The sequence below is a fragment of the Tasmannia lanceolata genome, unplaced genomic scaffold (assembly GCF_043159265.1).
Source record: "Tasmannia lanceolata isolate RefF3 unplaced genomic scaffold, GAP_Taslan_0.1 ptg000013l, whole genome shotgun sequence".
NCBI lineage: Eukaryota > Viridiplantae > Streptophyta > Magnoliopsida > Canellales > Winteraceae > Tasmannia > Tasmannia lanceolata.
This window is the reverse complement of record NW_027518690.1, coordinates 24,985,042-24,998,750: the sequence shown is the minus strand read 5'-3', so window position 1 is coordinate 24,998,750 and position 13,709 is coordinate 24,985,042.

The following is a 13,709-nucleotide window of genomic DNA, read 5'->3' as shown; positions in this document are numbered from 1 at the left end:
AAATTACTGTAGACACCCCATTTTGCTCCGCTTTAATCAACAAAGAAGTTAGTGTTTTTCTACCGGTTTCTCGGCGTTTTCCATTCCCATGTCCGCCTCTTATGTTTTCTCGATCTTTTTGATCATTTTTGCCGTGTTTCGCATTTTTCCGCTGCGTATTGAGAAGGGTTATTCACGAGAATCCGAGCAAGGGAGAATTTGGACCCGTTTGGTGGGCCCGCATTGAGCATTTGTTTAGATTTGGATCAAACAGGGGACCCGCATATTGTTTTAATAAAAAATGAGTTTTGAACCTCATTCGATCCAATGCATAAAGATGCCCATCAAGGGAACAGTCAAAATCTCAGGGAGGTTATTTTAACAACCAATTTTTGTTGTGACCATCAAGTTGAACTATTCGGATAACCCTCGGAAATGATTTTTGAGGCACAACTTTATAAATTAATGGTTCGGATCATCCCATGGGGGTGATGTTTGGAGGATACAAGTTGTCCATGCCATGGCCTGTCAAAGTGAACGGTTCAGATCAGTCTTTGGAAATAATTTGGGTATACACCTAATTTACACTGAGGTTCATCAAATAATCAGAACCATCCACTTAATGTGTAAATGGTAGGCCAACAGACATCAAGATGGACTATACTATTACCCTAATGAGATGATCCAAACCATTTATTTGGGGGATTCGGTCAAGAAGATTCAAAAGAGGGAGCTAAGGTGGTTTAATGCAAGTGGTAATTAAACACTATGATGGGGGCCCATTCTATTTGATCTGTTTCTATAAAAGAGGATTCTTTTAGCTAACCAATCGGATTTAAGGACAATGGTCTAAAAATATCTTTCTTTTCAAAGGAAGGGTGTGTGTGTGTTGAAAAGAAACATAACAATAATAAAAAGGATATTCGATCACTTTTTGTAAAAGGGGTGATACGAATTTAATTTTCTAATCTTTCTCTCACACCTTCCATATGTCCCAAGAGGAGGAAAAAACAATATTTTTTTTAGAATGTTGTTTTCTTTTTAGAAAAGGGTGTTCCAATAAGAAATCCGGCTTTGCATGCCTCGATAGGGGCAAGCCCTTATTTTGGCAACTTATTCTACCATGGAAAGCAAGGAGGCATGTTTAGAAGAGGGGAAGAGTTTTGGGCAGCTTTCTTGATTTTGGGGGATGTTTTAAAAAGCAAGAGTCTTTCCTCATAAAAAAAAAGGAAACAAAGGAGGAGAGGAGAATCGGTCTTAAGGCAAGAGGAGCATAGACCATTAAAAAAAAAAACCTCTCTGCAACCTTCGCTCGATAGAACTCACGTTTTTTTCTTTGGACAGATCTATCTCGCACTCATCTCTCACAGATCTCATATACCTTTGGGGAACAAGCTCTCAAGCACGATTCTCTCCGATCTCCCTACACCCTCTGCTCAATAAGAGGAGCTCTGTTATTCTCCAAAAAGAAAAAAACAGTGGCTATGATCCTCTGCTCTCTCAACAGCCCCTCTTAATTTCCCCGCTCTCAGCAGCTATCACTATCTCTCTCTCAACATTTTTATCTCCCACCTCAACAGCCCTCTCGATCTCACTCTAATATCCCATCTCACCCTCTCCCACGCTAAAAAACAGAGCATAGCCATCCCTCTCCATCTCACTCTCATCCTTTCTCAAAAACAGAGCATAGCCATCCCTCTCCTTCAACTCTCTCATCTCTCTCACCCACACTCTCTCTAAAAAAAGAAAAAAAGAAAGTACCGTGTTTGGAGCATCCCCAACGACACACTCTCTTTCATCTCTCTCACTTTCACTCACTCTCTGTCTCTCTCACTCTTACTCACTCTCTGTCTCTGTCTCTCTCACTCTCACTCCCTCTCTGTCTCATTCTCTCTCTGTCTCTGTCTCTCTCACTCTTACTCTGTCTCTGTCTCTCCTAACTCTCAATCCCTCTCTGTCTCTCTCATTCTCTCTGTCTCTCTCACTCTCACTCACTCTCATTTTCTCTCACTCTCACTCACTCTCACTCCCTCTCTGTCTCTCTGTCTCTCCATCTATCTGAGTGGTAAAAAAACAAAATATAAAAGAAAAGAAAAAGAAAGAAAGAAAGGACATCAGATTGAGCGTCGGCGAATTTTCTCGGATTCTCAAGCTCGTGGATTCGGCAAGGATCTTGACCAAAGGTAGGTGCACTCTTCTCAGATTTTTCCAGAATTGTTCTGTATATATTTTTATATATTTTTGCATGGTTTTAGCATTTAATCCTATTTAATTCAATATTATATGGGTGGGCTCAAAATCATGTTTTACATGAGTGTTTCAAGTTCGATTCGTCTCAAAATTTAACACGCTGATCTATTTAAATAGACTAAAAGAACTATCGGATCGGATCGGACATTGGATCAAAGGATTTCAGGAATTTGAGTGAAGATTGGAATTTCATTTGAAATAATGACTAAGATATTAAGAAATTGAAAAAAATAGCTGTCTCAGGATGATCTTTTTTTTGAATATTAAATTTTTTTTATGTTCATCACATCAGAACAATGTTAAAGGGCATTTTTTCGAAGTCGTAATTTTCTCAAAAATCATGTTTTAAAAATAGAAAACTCTTCAAAAATATCTTTTTGAAGCAGAAAAATGGAAAATATACCAAATAGGTTCTAAAATTAATGAAATTTTATGGAAAAAATAATATGATGCTGATATATTCTACCATGAATTTTTAATGATTTTAGGATTTTATTTGGTATATTGTTTGACATTTTCTTTGGAAACAACAAGATTTTGTGAGGTTTTTTATTAATATCAATTCATAATTAAAATTTTCAAAATTTTTGTAGTAGTCTTATACTACATATGTCATGCTGCTGTAAACTTTTCAATTAATTTCAAATTTGTTTCCTAGGGGATGTTGTGTAAATCCATAATCTGATCTGAATCTTTAAAAATCCAAAATTGGTAGTAAATAGTGTCCAAAATTCATGAAAATTCCATAACATACTATATTCACTCATATCTAGTTACTGTAGAAATTTCAATTAATTTAAATTTCTATTTCTAAGGGTTCCTTTGTAAATTTAACAATCTGGTCTCATTGTTATTAAATCAAAAATTAATAACACATTAATATAAAAACCTATGAAAGTTTTCCAGTAAGCTATATTCAATCCTATATTGTTACTGTAGAAATTTCAATTTATTTCGAATTTTTTTGCAATGAGTTCATTTGTAAAATCATTCAGGTGGTCTGAAATTGATAAAATCCATTAAAAATTGGAATTAATCAAAATCATTGTAAAAATTTCTAAGGAACCTTAAATTTCTGTCACATATTCATTCCTTAATTCACTGAAACAGAAATCTTAGGAGTCTTAGATTTCCTTTGTAAAATGGCCCTACTAGGATAAGTTTCGATGCCAAGGATGCAACCATAATCATATCCTAATTGCAATCGATCATTGACAATTTGAGTATTTAAATCTTCAACTTGAATTAAATAAATTTTCTTAAAATGTTGAAACAGTCAATCCAGTATAGATCGGTGTCTTAGATGAGTTAGGCATACTATATTCACTCATATCTAGTTACTGTAGAAATTTCAATTAATTTAAATTTCTATTTCTAAGGGTTCCTTTGTAAATTTAACAATCTGGTCTCATTGTTATTAAATCAAAAATTAATAACACATTAATATAAAAACCTATGAAAGTTTTCCAGTAAGCTATATTCAATCCTATCTTGTTACTGTAGAAATTTCAATTTATTTCGAATTTGTTTGCAATGAGTTCATTTGTAAAATCATTCAGGTGGTCTGAAATTGATAAAATCCATTAAAAATTGGAATTAATCAAAATCATTATAAAAATTTCTAAGGAACTTTAAATTTCTGTCACATATTCATTCCTTAATTCACTGAAGCAGAAATCTTAGGAGTCTTAGATTTTCTTTGTAAAATGGCCCTACTAGGATAAGTTTCGATGCCAAGGATGCAACCATAATCATATCCCAATTGCAATCAATCCTTGACAATTTGAGTATTTAAATTATAGCATGTTATTGGCTCTGAGGTCTACTGTCCACGGAAATCCTGAGAAATATGCCAGGCAATAAGGTGCTATAACCTAAGTATTAAGTTGCGCAAGGGAAGAGCGCACGATTCCCTTCCATGGATGCGATTCAAGGCTGAAGCTTGCGAACCATAGAGCCTTTGATATTCCTTAGATGTTTAAACCGAAAATCCTTGAAATCTGAAAATCATTAACTTCAACAACTTGAATCAATTTACCTCATGTCTTTCGGAACCGTTAGATTGCGGTTTCCATCGTAGGAACCATTAGAGCCCCATTTAGGAACACTTACGTCACGTTGTGTCCTAGGTTTTAGGGAGTCCTAGAGTTAGGAGTCCAGCCTCATCACGGGCATTTGCTATGGATAATAACCGTGCCATAGATCTAGTTACACTAGTCACCTAATTTTTTCCTAGGACAAGCCTAGTTACCTAGGATGTAGGTTAACCTGCATTAGTCTAAGGGGCAACTTGCACTTAGATAGGATCATATAGCATCTTAGATGAAGTCCTAGGATAATAAAATCTTCAACTTGAATTAAATAACTTCTCTTAAAACTGTTGAAACAGTCAATCCAGTCTAGATCGGTGTCTTAGATGAGTTAGGCATAAGTAGCTTAGCTTAGGTGCACCGAACTACGTCGACTCTGATCCCAGTGAGGCTTGGGTACGTAGGCACCTTGGATGCTTGATGGCATACCAATCACGAGTCGGCTCCACACAAATGGTGGGGTTTTGTATATTAACTTCTTAATTAATTAAAATATGTAGGATTTTCCTTAAATTAGCATTTTAGGAGAACTTTCACTTAGATTGAATTCAAACAAATTAAGAAATCAAGAAACACATTTATGATTTACATTGAAATTAGATCATAGGATGCATGTCACATAGTTCGCACATTAATATAGAGCTAAATGAGCCATTTAAAAGAAATTCAAAAGAGTTAACTTTTGGAATTGAAGACCGATTTTCGGGCAGGAATGGTGCATGTGGTGGTAACTCCCCATACCTTCCATTCTTGTAACCAGGTAACTGTAGACACCCCCCATTTTGTTCCGCTCTAATCAGCAAAGAAGTTAGTGTTTTGATAGCCGTTTTCCATCATTTTCCATTCCCGTGTCCGTCCCTTATGCTTTCTCAATCTTTCCGATCATTTCCGCAATGTTCTGTATTTTTCTTTTCGCTAAGTGTCGAGAAGGGTTATACATAAGAATCAAAGCAAGAGAGAATTTGGATCCATTTTCTGGGCCCGCATTGAGCAATTGTTTGGATTTGGATCAAATAGGGAGCCCGCATATTGTTTTAATGAAAAATGAGTTTTGAGCCTACTTCGATCCAATGCATAAAGATGTCCATCAAAGGAGCGGTCAAGATCTCAGAGAAGTCATTTTTAACAACCAATTTACATGGTGGCCCACTAATCGGATGGTTTGGATCATCTTATCAAGGTGGTGTTCGAGGAGGCGCGGCCAATTCAAACTGTGGCCCATTCAAAATTGAGCGGTTCAGACCGTATAATAGCTTATCCGATTTCGCCCGAACAAGATTCGGTCAACTTAAATGGGACCACCAAGGGTTTCAAAATTTTAATTTTCGAAAGTTATGAAAGAGTTATGCACAAATAGAGTTCATTTTTGAATTGGGATGCATTAATGTTTAAAAAGTTTCGAGATCTAGCGCATTACCTGTTCGGCCAATATTTTATGGAACCTCCAATTTTGCGCAAATTTTGTCTAATGGGACTCACATTAAAGCGTCCTAGAGCTATAAGAGGATTTGGGGGTCGTTCATACCTTTCTGAACTGTGATTCCTCATTGGAAGGTTTGTTACAAGAGGATTTGGTTTAAAAAAAAGAAAAAAAGAAAAAAAAAGAAGATGCTATAAATAGAAAAGGCCAATAATCTTTTTCTAAAAAAATGGAGGATATGGTTTCTTTTATTTCAATTTTTAAAGAGGGATATTCCTGTAGCTATTTTTAGGGAGTAGTTATGCGTGTAATCAACTTTGGAAGGAAGTCCTTGCATGCATATTTTTTTTAGAAAGCCGTAGCAATATTTGGGAAAGAGATTTGATCTTTGCAAAAAAAAAAAAAAATTGGAAGGAGTCAATGGGTTTTTGGTTTTCGGCAACTTCTCCCTTCTGAGTTGATAATATTGGCAGAACTCTGTTGGGGAGAGGAAAAAAAAAAGAATAAAAGGAAAACACTTTGGTGGTCACCAAAAAGAAAAAAAAAGGACGATAGCAGAGGCTCTGTTAGAACAAGAAAAAGAAAAACGGTGCTCTCCATCTTCCCCACTCTCTACAGATCTCTCAATTCTACAATCGTCTTGAAAATCTCTCTCTCCACATGACAGACGGGATATTCTCTTCGAAAGGGAGGGGCAGCAGCAGTTTGGGTTGTTGATTTCACAGAGGAGAGAAAAAACAGAGCACGTTTTTTTCTTCTTTGGGCAGAACTCTCTCGGCTCTCTCTGAACTTCGCTCTCATCTCACACAGCCCACCCCACGCTCTCCTACTCTACTTTCGATCTCCCTCTCTCCCTCAGTGTTTCCATTTTCTCTCTATCCCTCATCTTCCCCTAACCCTCAATAGCCCATTAAAAAAAAGAAGAAGAAAAAAAAACGTGAAAAAAACAGGGTATTGTATACTCTGTTTTTTCCTCTTTCTCTCTCTCAAACTCCCTCACTTCCTATCTCTCCATCTCACTCTCAACTTCTCACCATCTCAAAATTTCACTCCCATTCTGACCCACGCTCAATAGAGCATCTATGTTTCCATCTCTATTTCAGTTTCACCCACTCCAAACAGCCCTCTACCTCTCCCTCAACTCTCCCTTTGCTCTCCACAGCCCACTCACTCTCATCTCTCACTCTCATCTCTTTCAACAGAGCAGCCACTCTCATTCTCGGATTCTCACTCTCTCTCAATCACTTTCACTCTCACACTCTCCCTCCCTATCTCTCTCTCTCAGCAGTGCAAAGAAAAAAAAAACAAAAGAAAGAAAGAAAGAGAAAGCGGAGCGGATCGAGCGGCGGCGGAATTTTTCGGATTTTTTGGCTTTTGGATTCGGCGAGGAACTCTATCACAGGTAGGTGCACTGTTCTCGGATTTTTCAGAATGGTTTGGTATTTTTTATGTATTTTGCATGATTTTTAAGCATTTAAATGAATTTAATTTAATATTAAATGTGTATGCTCAAAATCATGATCTGCATGGGTGTTTCAATTCCGTTTCGTCTCGAAATTTAATACAACGATCTATCTAAATAGAGTAAGATAACCATCAGATCGGATCAGAAATTGGATAAAAGAGTTTCAAAAATTTAAGTGAAGAGTGTTTTATTTAAAATAATGGCTGAGAAATTACGAAATTCGAAAAAATAGCCATCTCAGGATGATCTATTTTTTTGGAATTTTAAATTTTTATTGTGTTCATCATATCAGAACAAGATTAAAGGACATTTTCCGGAGTCGTAATTTTCTCGAAAATCGTGTTTTAAAAATAGGAAACTCTTCAAAAATATCTTTTTTGATGAAGAAAAATAAAAAAAATACTAAATGGATTCCAAAATTAATAACATTTCTTGGGAAAATAATATGGTACTGATACATTCTACCATGAATTTTTAAAGATTTTTGGATTCTGTTTGGTATATTATTTAATGCTTTTTTTGAAAATTATTATATTTTGTGAGAATTTTTACTGACATCATATCACCATTAAAATTTACTACATTTTTACAGTAGTCTTATATTTTATATTTCTTGCTTCTGTAAAATTTTTAATTGATTTGGATTTTGTTTCCTATTGGTTGTAGTCTAAGTTCATAATCTGGTCTTAAAATTGAAAAATCTGAAACTGGTAGTAAATAGTCTTTAAAATTCATGAAAATCTTACAGCATACTATTTTTACTTATATATTTCTACTGTAGAAATTTCAATGAATTTAGATTTCTATTTCTAGTAGTTTCTGTGTTATTTTTGCAATCTGGTCTTATTATTGTTAAATCAAAATTAAATATGATCTTAATATAAAAATCTGCAAAACTCTTTCAATAAGCTACATCCCATCATTTCTTGTTGCTGTAGAAGTTTCAACTTATTTCGAATTCGTTTGCAACAGTTTCACTTGTAAAATCACTCATATGGTTTAAAATTGATAAAATCCATTAAAAAATTGTAATTAGTTGAAAATCATCTTAAAATTTCTAAAGAATCTTAAATCTCTGTCACATATTAACTCCTTAATCCATTGAAACAGAAATCTTAGGATCTTTAGATTTCCCTGCAAAAATGGCCAGTGCATCCATAATCGTATCACAATTGCAATCGATCTTTGACAATTTGAATATTTAAGCTATAGCATGTTGTTGGCTCCGAGGTTACTGTCCACGGAAATCCTGAGATATGCCAGGCAATAAGGTTCTATAACCTAAGTATTAAATTGGACAAGGAAAGAGCGCACGATTCCCTTCCTTGGATGCTATTCGAGGCCGAAATTGGTGAACCCTAGAACCATTGGTAATCCTTAAATGTCCAGAAACCGAAAATCCTTGAAATCTGAAATTAACTAACTTCAAGAGCTTAAATCGATTTGTCTCGTGTATTTAGGAACCGTTGGATCACGGTTTCCGTCATAAGAACCATTAGAGCCCAATTTAGGAACACTAGTGTCAAGTCGTGTCCTAGGTTTTAGGGAGTCTTAGGTTTTAGGGAGTCCTAGAGTTAGGAGTCCAGCCTCATCACGGACGCTTGCTATGGATAGCAACCGTGCCATAGGTCTAGTTACACTAGTCACCCAATCTTTCCCTAGGACAAGCCTAGTAAACTAGGATGTAGGCTAACCTGCATTAGTCTAAGGAACAACTTGCATTTAGATAAGAATCATATAGCATCTTAGATGAAATCCTAGGATAATAAAATCCTCAACTTGAATTAAATAACTTCTCCTAAAACTGTTGAAACAGTCAATCCCGTCTAGGTCGGTGTCTTAGTTGAGTTAGGCATGAGTAGCTTAGCTTAGGTGCACCGAACTACGTCGACTCTGATCCCAGTGAGGCTTGGGTACGTAGGCAGCTTGGATGTCTGATGGCATACCAACCGCGAGTCGGCTCCACAACAAATTGTGGGGTTTTGTATATTAATTTTCTTGTAAATGCTTAATTAAATCACTTAGGATTTTTCCATGAAATTAGAATTTTAGGAGAACTTTCACTTAGATTGAATTCAAACAAATTAAGAAATCAAGATACACATTTAGGATCTACATTGAAATTAGATCATATGATGCATGTCACATAGTTCGCACATTAACAAAGAGTTGAATGAGCCATTTAAAATAAATTTAAAAGAGTTAACTTTTGGAATTGAAGACCGATTATCGGGCAGGAATGGTGCATGTGGTGGATAATTTCCCATATCTTCCATTCTTGTAACCAGGTAACGAGTCTAGATTTCTGGCTAATTATGGGTCCTAAATCCCACATCTAGGTGGCGACTCTGTCACTCTCTTTTGTGTGGAATTCAGATTGCCTTAGTGATCCCAAGTTTACATAAAAGATGAATTAAAATCAATAATAAAAATGCACATGCCAATCGCGTGGGTACGAGAGACCAAGAGAGAGCGCGGCGGCCCGCGCCCCACCCCTCTCGCGGGATCGGGTCCCACAGTTTGGCGAGTCTGCTGGGGACCACCTAACTTCATTAAAATTTCAAAAGATAATTCATTTGAATTTAATTTAACTGGCTCATAAAAACTCTATCCTTTCTAAGCTTATTAGATTAGTTTGTATGCTTTATTTTCTCATCACATTTTACTCAAACTTAATCTAACAAAATCTGAAGGCATCATAGATTGCGCGAACTTATTGCACACACTTACATCACTCGCATCTAAACCCTTGCATCTCACGTGCACACAGATCCTATTTTAGGAACCCGGAATGTTATCTAGCATGGTTGACTGGAATTTCATCACCTGGTGCCTCTGTGCTAGAGAAGCATTCCACCCTTAGCCTAGCACCTTATGGAGCGTAAACGGATCTCTTGTTCACGTACTGATACGCCGGACACTGGTACAATATATCGAGCATGGATTCAGCTAAGGGAACTTTTGGCCTTACCCCTAGATTAACCCACACATGCATGTAGAATACGAACACATGTGCATCACGTGTGTGAGCCTAGTTTAGGATATCCTACCCATTTGTGTCTAGATTAGGCCGTAGTCCATCTTCCAATGGCTACGATCAGTCCTAGATACACAAACAAAGTCATGAGTCGAGATCCTCTCTCCACTCCGCTAGATTAGGATTAGGGTTTGATGCCTTCAGGTAACACTGTTAAAATGTGCGAAGATTAAAAACTTTCCCTTTGGGGTTAGGATATAAATCCCATCATCTCCAAAGATCTCATAGGATTAGTCATTCATGATCTATCCATTGAAATCGATCTTATGCTATCTCATCTAATCTTTTGATCGTGCGTCTTTCATTCTTCTGTCATACGATTCGATCGTATCTTCATGCCATCCCCTAACTGGCAGGAGCAGAATCTCACAATCTTTCGATTATGCAATCTCATGATCTGATCATACCTGGTCCAGATGATCCAATCTTGCTTGTACCCTTGGTCTCTTCCTCCTCTAGGGGCTGCCTTTTTCAAGATTATTTTGCTAAGTCCTTCAGAGTTCACTCTCATAATCCTTGAACTAGGGGCGTTCCCCGCGTGCTATCATGTCATCATTGTTGTGTTTATTTGTTTTGAGGAACCATCACTTTACTTCCCATTCCTTATCTAGTCGTATCATAATTATCATGTCAATCATAGAAAGGAAAAATTCCCTGAATGACAAGCTTACATCTCGTGTTTATTGTTTCTATGTCAGGATTGTTCACTGCTGAAAATCCAGGAAAGCTTCTTGGGTTTGAATCTATTCGTGGCCAGTGAAGAAGCTAATTCCCCATTTTCTTTGGAGGTCTCTCTATCCACTTTTTCTTACCTATGGCAGATTCTATGAAAAATTTTCAACTCTTTCATGTCACAGAAACCCTGGCCCAACTCGTCCAACAGGTGAAGGAATTGAAGGAAGAAAATCAATTCATCAAAGCTCAACTTACTGAGAAATTTGGTCCAACCACTGTTGTTTCTAAGGGTAAAAATCCGAGCCTCTCCATGGTTATGGGTTCGGAAGAACTAATTGTGAACCTCTCTAGACAAATGGCTGCGCTAACAGAAGAAGTTCATCAGATGAAGCAACAAATGCAAACCTGGTATCGTCAGTCCCAAGGTTCTGAACATTTCGCTGACAAAAATACCAAAGTCCAAGATGTTGTTACCAGAAACTTTGTCTCTCAGCACCAGCAGGGTTCTTTTGGGCCCTTAATTCTTGATTATGACCAAGAGCCACCATCTGAAACTCTTAAAAGAGAATTCACTGATTTGCCTATCCCACAATCTGGTATCCTGAAAGGGTTTAAGAAAAGGGAAAAGGGGATTAACTGGTCACAGGAGCCTATGGTAATCGAATATGATCAACCAAGACTTATACCTCAGCAAAAGCCAGGTAGGCAATTCGCCCCCCTCCCGCTTCCACCATCTGTTATATTGCAGCAAGGATTGGAATCCGGCAATATCTATTTACCTCGCATTAAGGAACCTCCTAATCCGCTCCCCAGGACATGGAGGGCGGAAGAGCACTGCGATTTTCATCGAGGATCGGGGCATAGTACTGATCAGTGTAAAACTCTGAGGCATGTGATCCAGAAGTTGATCGACGAGCGCAAGCTATCATTTCAGCAAGTGCCAAATATTGTTGATAATCCTATGCAAAACCATGTTGTACCGCCGCTGGATGATGTTTAGACACTTGGGGTTTGAGAAGCTCAGGTTCAGTTGCAGTGAAAGAGAAGAGCCAGAAGTTAAAAGGCACTTGTTATGATGATGATTCAGTTTTCGCCGAGCCTCCGAAGCTAGACAGTTGCAGCATTTAAAGTTTTAGTCATTTATTATTTTATGTTGAGTCAGTCATCATGGTCAATACAATTGTTGAGTCCGGTCTTACGGTTCAAGGTAAATGCCTAGTCCATGGCAAGTTATCTTTTGCTTTCCTTTTATTTAGAGTTGTGAATTCTGAGCATGTTCAGGATAGGTCGTCAGATGTAATAGCTTTTTCTTTAAATAAAAATTTCAGTTCTAATAGTTCACTTGTGTCTGTTTCTTAAGTATGCTTCTGATCTTAAAGTAAGACTCCCTCCTCAAATGAGGACAAAATTGACGAAACTCCACTTGAGTCACAGCAATTACTTGAACAAGAGGAGGAGCGCCAATCCCAGCCTTTCAAAGATGAAATTGAAGGGGTAAACATTGGCACTGAAACTTTGATTCAGTGAATGCTGATTAAAAATACATTACCCTCTGAAGAGTGAAGAATTGATAAAATTATTTCAAGAATAAGAAGATCGTCTAGAAAAGCTACAACCGATACCAGGGGCAAGACATAGATAGAAAGCTCAAGAGAATGAAGAAAGTGAGAGACATATGCTATACCAGGGGCATAGAGTGGAAACAACTTTCATATTTCCAATCAATGACCTCGGTTCTCAAATTCATAACATGAAGCCAACAAATTCAAGATAAGAAGTTCAAGAGCAAATATTGAAAAGTGATCATCAAATATCAAGAGTTACAAATCCATAGATGAAGGATGTCAAAGAACACGTTTTGTTCTATGAAAGTCGAAAGCATATATTAGAATCTTGAAAGAAGAAGATCCATTATCTCTTACCTGGAAATGCCGTCAAACTCCGAAAAAAGAAGAAATAAATAATCAGTACCAGAGGGACTCTAGTAACCTAGATCGATTCCCAATCTGAACATCGAAAGGCCTCCTTTGGCCGATTAAATCCCAAAATCAGAACCCAATGTCAAAAGAATACCGGTTTGCAAACCCTTCGAGTCTGAATCAAATTTTCTTGAAAATCCATCAAACTCGGGGCATTCGCACCGAACTACGTCGACTCTGATCCCAGTGAGGCTTGGGTACGTAGGCAGCTTGGATGTCTGATGGCATACCAACCGCGAGTCGGCTCCACAACAAATTGTGGGGTTTTGTATATTAATTTTATTGTAAATCCTTAATTAAATCACTTAGGATTTCCCATGAGATTAGAATTTTAGGAAAACTTTCACTTAGAATGAATCCAGACAAATTAAGGAATCAAGATACACATTTAAGATCCACAATGAAATTAGATCATAGGATGCATGTCACATAGATAGCACACTAACAAAGAGTTGAATGAGCCATTTAAAATAAATTTAAAAGAGTTGACTTTTGGAATTGAAGACCGATTATCGGGCAGGAATGGTGCATGTGGTGGATAACTCCCCATACCTTCCATTCTTGTAACCAGGTAACGAGTCTAGATATCTGGTTAATTATGGGTCCTAGATCCCACATCTAGGTGGCGACTCTGTCACTCTCTTTTGTGTGGAATTCGGATTGCCTTAGTGATCCCAAGTTCACATAAAAGATGAATTAAAATCAATAGTAAAAATGCACACGCCAATCGCGTGGGTACGAGAGACCAAGAGAGTGCATGGCGGCTCGCGCCCCACCCCTCTCGCGGGATCGGGTCCCACAGTAACGAGTCTAG